Here is a 7001-nt window from a genome sequence, read left to right as displayed (position 1 = left end):
AAAAGATAGATTTAAGATTCAAGAAAGAGGGCATGGGTGATGGGAGGATGGACAGGACCAGAAGATCAGGTGGAAGATTAGCCTGGGAAAAGGCAGAGGGCCTCCTTTGCTTTCGAAAGAAGAGAAGGAAGCAGGGATGGAGTAAGTGTCTGGATTGAAATTCAGTGTACCACTGGTGCATCAGCCCTAAACTGTGAGCTATCTGGTAGCTTCTCCAGCTGCATCTCTGGACATGCTCACATTTAACACCCAACCAAAAATTAATGCCCCAAACTCGTGCATTTCCACATCTGTCAAAGCTAAAAGGGGCGTCTGAGACAGATCTCCTTTTGTTTTCACTGACGTGTCAAATGCCACAGTGACAGCAAAGACATCATCTTCAGTTTGTGTATAATGAGGTCTGAAATTTCCGTCTCCACACATTGATCATGAATCTTATTTCACTAGATAAACTGACAGCAGAGTCTCAGGTACTTAAACAAAATTTTGAAAAAAAATCAACATAACCACCCACGTCTATGTTTTTTTCTTTTTCTGCTGTCATTTTTATAGTTCAGTTGTTTTGTCTATATGCACTTGTTTCCAGTTTTGTCTGGATTCCTCAACAGCCAAATCATTCCTTAATCCTAGACATATACTCCTCTATCCTGAAAAATGATTTAAAAGAAAGACAACTGGTTTAGGAGGCAGAAAAACAGTTCTAGTCTTGACTCTGCTGTTAACCAGCAAACTTACCTAGACTAAGTCACTTAACCTCAGTTTCCTTATCTGGAAAATGTCTTCACCAACAAATACTTATTGAGTACTTACTATGTACCAAGCAGAATTGTAAGTGCTTAAGATACATCAGTGAGAAAAACAAAAGACCCTTACCCTCAGAGAGCTTATATTCTGAAGGAGTCAGACAATGGAAACAAATGCAACAAGCATAATAATTATAGCATATGATAGGTGGTGAAAAATGTTATGAAAAAATTTAAAATAAAGTGGGGGTGGGGCCAGTTTGCTGGTCAGGAAAAACCCCTGAGGAAGTGACTGGAAGGAAGTGAAGGAGTTATCATGAGGGCATCTGGAGGAAGAACGTTCCAGCCAAAAGCCATAGGGATACTTCCTCAGTCTTTCTTTTTCTCCACACTCCATTTCTGCTCGTTGACCTCAGAGAAGGTTTACAATGCACATAACGTTTAGGCCAGTCTCTGTACTGTTCCACACATTTCTCTGAGCAGCCAACAAATGGCTAACTCTTCACTTTGAGCCAGCCCCACAGACATTAGGTGCAAGAGTCTGTGGCTTTATGTTTATTTTCAGGGACCTCCGTGTGTGTGTGTTTTGCTGCCATCTAAAAGGCTAGATCTGTATTATGCCAAACATCACACAAGTATGTCCTTCTTGCTCTGCACAGGGGAGTTGAAGCCAGAAAATGTATATTATAAAGGCATGGCTCTTGATAAAGTAACTACCATTTCTACATCCCTCTTACGTATCAGTTGCTTTACATTCTTTCTTTCCCCTAATTCTCATAATACTTCGACCTCTCTCTGAGGTTAACATTTTCCCACCTTACAGATAAGGAAACTGGAGGTTCAGATTGTTTAGGAAACTTACCTACAGTCACATAGCTAGTAAGTTTCATAGCCAGAATTTAATTCCCTAGTGAATGTTCTTTCATCTATACCGCAAGGCTTCTTTTCTTTCCAAGTACCTTTTAATTTTGTCAGACAGCCTGAGGTCAAATTCCAGTTCTTCCACATTTTAACTGTGTGATCATGGGCAAGTTACTTAACTTTTCTGAGCCTTTATTTCCTTACTTGTAAAATATGTGTAAGTACCGATCTCATAAAGTTGCCGAGAGGACTCAGTGAAATAATCTATACAAAAGTGCTTAGCATGGTATTTCTTATATAACTCTAATATATGTTACTAATCATTCTCATGGCTTTTTAAAAAAGCACATGTGTATATTAAGACATCTCTGGAAGGCTCAGGAACTGGACAGCTGGAATGAGACGACTTATTTTTTAGTTTATTTATACACTCCGTATACATTTAAATGTTTGGCCATATATTACTCATTCAAGTAAATAATTAAATACTTTCTAAGAAATGCTGTTATTATTTTAATTGTAAGAAAATTGGAACGAAGAAGCCATCGGTGGGGTAGATGGATTTGGAGAGAGTCTCTTGGTGGAGATAAATTGAGCAGATCCTTGGAGTAGGCATTAGATTTTAGTGACAGAAGAAAGAACTGAGGGACATTTTAAATGAAAAGCTCTTGCGAAGCAGAGCATAAAGGCAGGAAAGAGTAGCCAGTGAATGCAGTCCATTCAATGATAATTGTTTGGTTTTGTGGTGACTACTAAACTAGGTGATAGTGTTTTCTAGCACCTACAGTAGAAGAGATACGGTATAAGTGAAAATTTACCAAAATACTCCACCTCAAACACAGAAGTTGAGAAAGATTGCTGGTTGAGGCCAATTCCATGAGCCCTGCTGCCAGAATTATTCTGGTTCATCAATCCAAATTGAGCTAGATGAACCTTTGACATCCCCCTCTCTCTGCCTGCAGGTTAGCTGTCTCCGATCCTGAGGTCACCACTCATGAAGAGGGAATAATCCCAAGGACAGCAGGATCTGCTTCATCACTTGGATTTAGGAGCTAGAAACTCATCAGGCAACTAAACAGTAGCAATGACCCACCATTAAACACACCGAGAGAAGAGCATGATGAGGAGTTTGTACAAAGACAGTCCAGGAGCTCTCGTTGACAACGCCTGTGGAGACCTGACCGCTGTGAGCTCTGCCCATTGAACTGCAGTAAAAATTCTCCCCCTCTCCAAAGATGCTTGGATGTGGGCACAGTTCAGACAACTGTCTAAGCATGGACTTAACAGAGTGAAAAGAATCTGGACTGTGTGGGTCAGACAGACCTGTGTTTGAATTGTTTGTTATTCTGCCATTTCTCTGTAATATGCTTTGGCAATATTTTAAAACGTCCGAGCCTCAGTTTTCTTGTTTGCAAAATGGAGCTAATACCTATACAGGAGCTTTTAAGAGGATCAAATGTAACAGTGTTTGAAAAGCACGAGCTAGGTACTTCTCTTTAAAAAAAGAGCAAGATATAGGGCCAAAAATGAAACCAATACAACTAAAGCTATTCTCAAACAGCTAAGTACTCAGCCTCAGAAAGTATGCTTATTTCTCTAGCTCAGGGAAAAAGAGAGAAAGAGAAATGAGGAAAGGCAGGAAGTCAGATTCTGGCTCTTAGACAAGAAAATTCATTCTAAACAATTTTCAGACAATGTTGCTTTCCTCCCTCAAACACTGGGGCCACAAGGCATTATGCCAAAGAAGTCAGCAGCCTGGCAGATATTTTAAACTGATCCTGAAACCCAACGACAGGCCATTTGCGCCATATGCCACTGACACGTTAATCTAGGCAAGGATGCTAGGTACCTGGGGACATCCATGTTGAAATGCCACTTAAGCAGGGCACACCAACTCCAGTGGCGGAAGTTCATCAATGTAAACAGTGAGGGCAACCAGAAGATAGACATGGAAAGGAGTAAGAGGGAGTTACAGGGTCTAAGCCTTGAAAGATTTATGAGTTGCAGACACTTCATTATGCTTCTAGGAGAGCTCCAGATTCAACAAAACATCAAAACTGGGTACTTACAGGCTGGACAAATGAGGGTCTGTGACTTTTGCACCCATTACACAATACATGGCCACCAACCCCATGACTCTTCTGTTCTTTGGCAAAGACTGAGAGGGGCTCCAGTCTACCAGAATGACCTCTTTTATCCCTGCAGTTTCATTGTAAAAAGCAAGTGGCTGCTGAGCAACTTTATAGATGCCCCCGTGTCAGACTTTCCAAGATCCAATTTGTTGGGAGTACTCTGAGCCTTTCGCTGCCCCCTCCCCTTTGCCCAGCCTGTTTCTTGGTCACTATGAACAGTAATGAGCTGCACCTCAGCGTGAGGACAGGCTCACAGCCAGCACATGGAAAAAGCTGAGCTCCTGTTGGGCAAATGCTCTATTTCCTGGACAGGTCACACATCTCTTGTTTTCCCTCTTCTGTGATGCAACTATGCTAATGACTTTTTTTTTTTTTTAAGTAGAAATAAGGCAGTACTATGACTTTCTGGGGGAAAAAGTCATTCCACAGGATAACTGCAACAGACATCATAAAAGGAGCTCAGACTAAAATGGTCACCCACTCTTGTCATTGGGCCAAATGATTTTCCAAGAGCAAAAGGATCATTCTAATTGAAAAGATTTTAATAAATAAATAGAGTTACTACCTTTATTATGGTCTTCCAGACAAATGGAACATTAAAAAAATCCATTCTTCCCGGTAATCTTAGTTATTTTTCATAATGAGAAGAATCAGAAAGATCAGGCCCCCAAAATAAGATTAGGCCCCCAAAGAATGTGGGCATTCTCCGGAGTTCTCTACGGTAAGTAGTTCAGGGTTGTCTTCATTGAATGGGCTCTGGAATCTGCTGTTGATTCAAATTCAGAGCTCTGTCCCTTACTAATGACCACTGGCAAGTTACTCAACCCCTACCTGCCCAATCCCATGTCTCTGTTTCTTTATCTGTAAACCTGCACAGAATCCTCATCTCCCCGGGGGTGTTATGAGAATGAAAAGAGAAGATAGGTAAGTAGCAAGGAGCATAACTTCTGGCATGTGGTAAGGGTGTCTATATTAAAATGATAGGCCTGATCTTGGAAAATACATGTCATTTATGTTTTTCAATGGAGAGACATGATTTCTATGAATTCTTGGCAAAGTCTAAACAGATGTTTTAATCACAAAATCATAGGCATTTTCTGAGCCTTCACCACTAGACCCACTGGGCTGTGTTATACATTATGAAGGATTTGTAAAAAGTAGAAGAGTTAGGTTTTTCTTTTGCTCCAGAGTAGCTTCAAGTCAGCCCTGAAGAACAGTAACACCACTCTTAATCCAAGACATTGGTTTGGCAACCCCACGCCTTTGTTCTATGCACCCAGAAAACCCATCTGAAATTCAAACACTCTGTTGTAGTAATCTTGTAACCGGTCTCCCTGCACCATTCTTAACCCCCTACAGCCAATTCACAGAGCACCTGGAAGCTCTATCTAATGTAAGCTATGTCATCTTCTCGAAATATGCTGATGGCTCTCTATCTCACACAGAATGAAATCCAAAGTCCTCGCTCCAAAGGCCTTTGTGGTCTGAGCTTGTTACCTCCCTGATCACATTCTTTACACTCTCTCCTTCGCTCACTCCCCTTGGGCCATACTTACCTTCTCAAACACACCAAGCAGCTGCCTTCTTTGGAAACTTGGACTTGCCACTCTCTCTCTCTGGAATGTTCTTCCCCACGTACCCATATGACTTGCTCCTTTACTTCACTTAGGTTTCTGCCCAAATGTCGCGTAATCAGAGAAAGCTTCCTTGACCATTCTTTTTAAAGTCACCCCACCCCGCTATTTTTTATCCCCTTACTCTGCCTTATTTTCCTTAACAGAGCCTTCAAGACTTAATAGAGGAAGGTTAGTGTAATCAACATCATTTCCCACCCCTACAACTGGTCCCAAGGCCGTCATTGATATTTATTATCTTTGTCTTCCACTGCTCATTCAAGATTTCTCTCATTCTGTGCCAATACCTCAGCTAATGAGGTGATTCAGAACTACATCCCCGAGGGGGTCTGATTTGCTTTAGCCTCTTTGGACTAAGGTTGCTGCAGTTCATATTTATAGGCATGAAGTATCACCAAAAGATGCCCTACTGAATCCCTGGATCCTATACACATTCCCTCTGCCCTACCACCACCATTGCACAGTAGGAACCTTAGTTCCTCATAGTGATCAGGGTAAATTGCCCTTAATAAAAATTTCACAAGTGGATCACTGAGAATGATGATGAAAGCAACCAATCCCATTTCTACCCATTGATTCCTGGACCCATATATTCTAACTATTAGAGAATCAGCGCTGTTCTTTTTCCTCATAGGTCCATCCATATGCCTCTTCCTCAAACTTTCTTATAAAGAAGACCTACAAAAATGGACATTATCGAGCTGGTCATCACTGTGGCCCATTTAAAATGTGTCTTAGAATTGTCTCCCCGAGGTGCAAAGAGAGAAGCAGCTCTGCCTACCAGTCTCCATCCTTATTAGTCAAGTGTTGTCCCAAAGGGCATTAATCCTTCTGAATGTCTAGGTTTGCATATGTGTGAGTGCTAAATAGGTTCCTGCAGATATCCAGTCAGGTTATCAGAGAAGCTCATGCTAAAAAGTGTAAAATATGTATAGTCCAGCTGAGACAAGATCCCTGTCTGGTTATTCCTGGGTACAGCTGGTTGTCATAGCTAAAGGTGGAATGAAAAGGTGAGCTAGGAGAATATGAGGCAAAACCTAAAAGGTGTCTGATATACTCTCAGAGCTTAGGGAGGCAGGCATTATTGTAAGAACGCGTTAAATTATGTATTTCAGATAATTAGATAATAGGATATTTAAAAATATGTGCTAATTGTATGGTGCTGCCAACAAAGGCAAAAGTTGTTAGCAGAGGAAGAGATGAATATGGGCTCAAGTTGATAGGGAAGGAGCTAGAACCTTGATGGGGAAGCTGAGGGTTCTGGGTAAAAGGTCCCTCCAAGGAAGCTGCATTGAGAACTTCCTGGTGAGGAGAAGGAGTCAAGGACAAGAAAGAAATACCCAGACTGCTGAGAGCAGATAGATTTTTCTGTCCTGCTGCCTTCTACATAATAGACTGCCATCTTTGTTGTGAAGCAGTGAAGCACATGGGTAAATAAGTGTGCTTTGGAGTGAGACTGATCAGCTTTGAATCCTAACTCTACTGCTTGGGCAAGCTCCTTAACCACTTCAGTCTTTAGTTTCCTCATCTGCCAAATGGTAAAAGCGCTGCCTACTTCATTGACTTCATAGACTTATAATGAGCATTAAATTAATTAATTTATGTAAAACACTAAAACTGTGCCTCACTCG

The 7001-nt window shown here is 41.3% G+C and overlaps 1 long non-coding RNA gene across 5 annotated transcripts in view; it reads left to right on the top strand.

Annotated features, from left to right (window-relative positions):
• Positions 1-3172, top strand: part of LOC107196205 — a 53556-nt gene extending 50384 nt beyond the window's left edge. For all 5 annotated transcript variants that reach the window (XR_001517578.2, XR_003048566.1, XR_001517577.2 and 2 more), the window contains one exon: positions 2567-3172. This is a non-coding gene — a long non-coding RNA (uncharacterized LOC107196205). The remainder of the gene's footprint in view (positions 1-2566) is intronic.
• The last annotated feature ends 3829 nt before the right edge of the window (positions 3173-7001 follow it).

The sequence above is a fragment of the Pteropus alecto genome, unplaced genomic scaffold, assembly GCF_000325575.1.
Source record: "Pteropus alecto unplaced genomic scaffold, ASM32557v1 scaffold25, whole genome shotgun sequence".
Lineage (NCBI taxonomy): Eukaryota > Metazoa > Chordata > Mammalia > Chiroptera > Pteropodidae > Pteropus > Pteropus alecto.
This window is presented reverse-complemented; position numbering and strand designations above follow the sequence as displayed.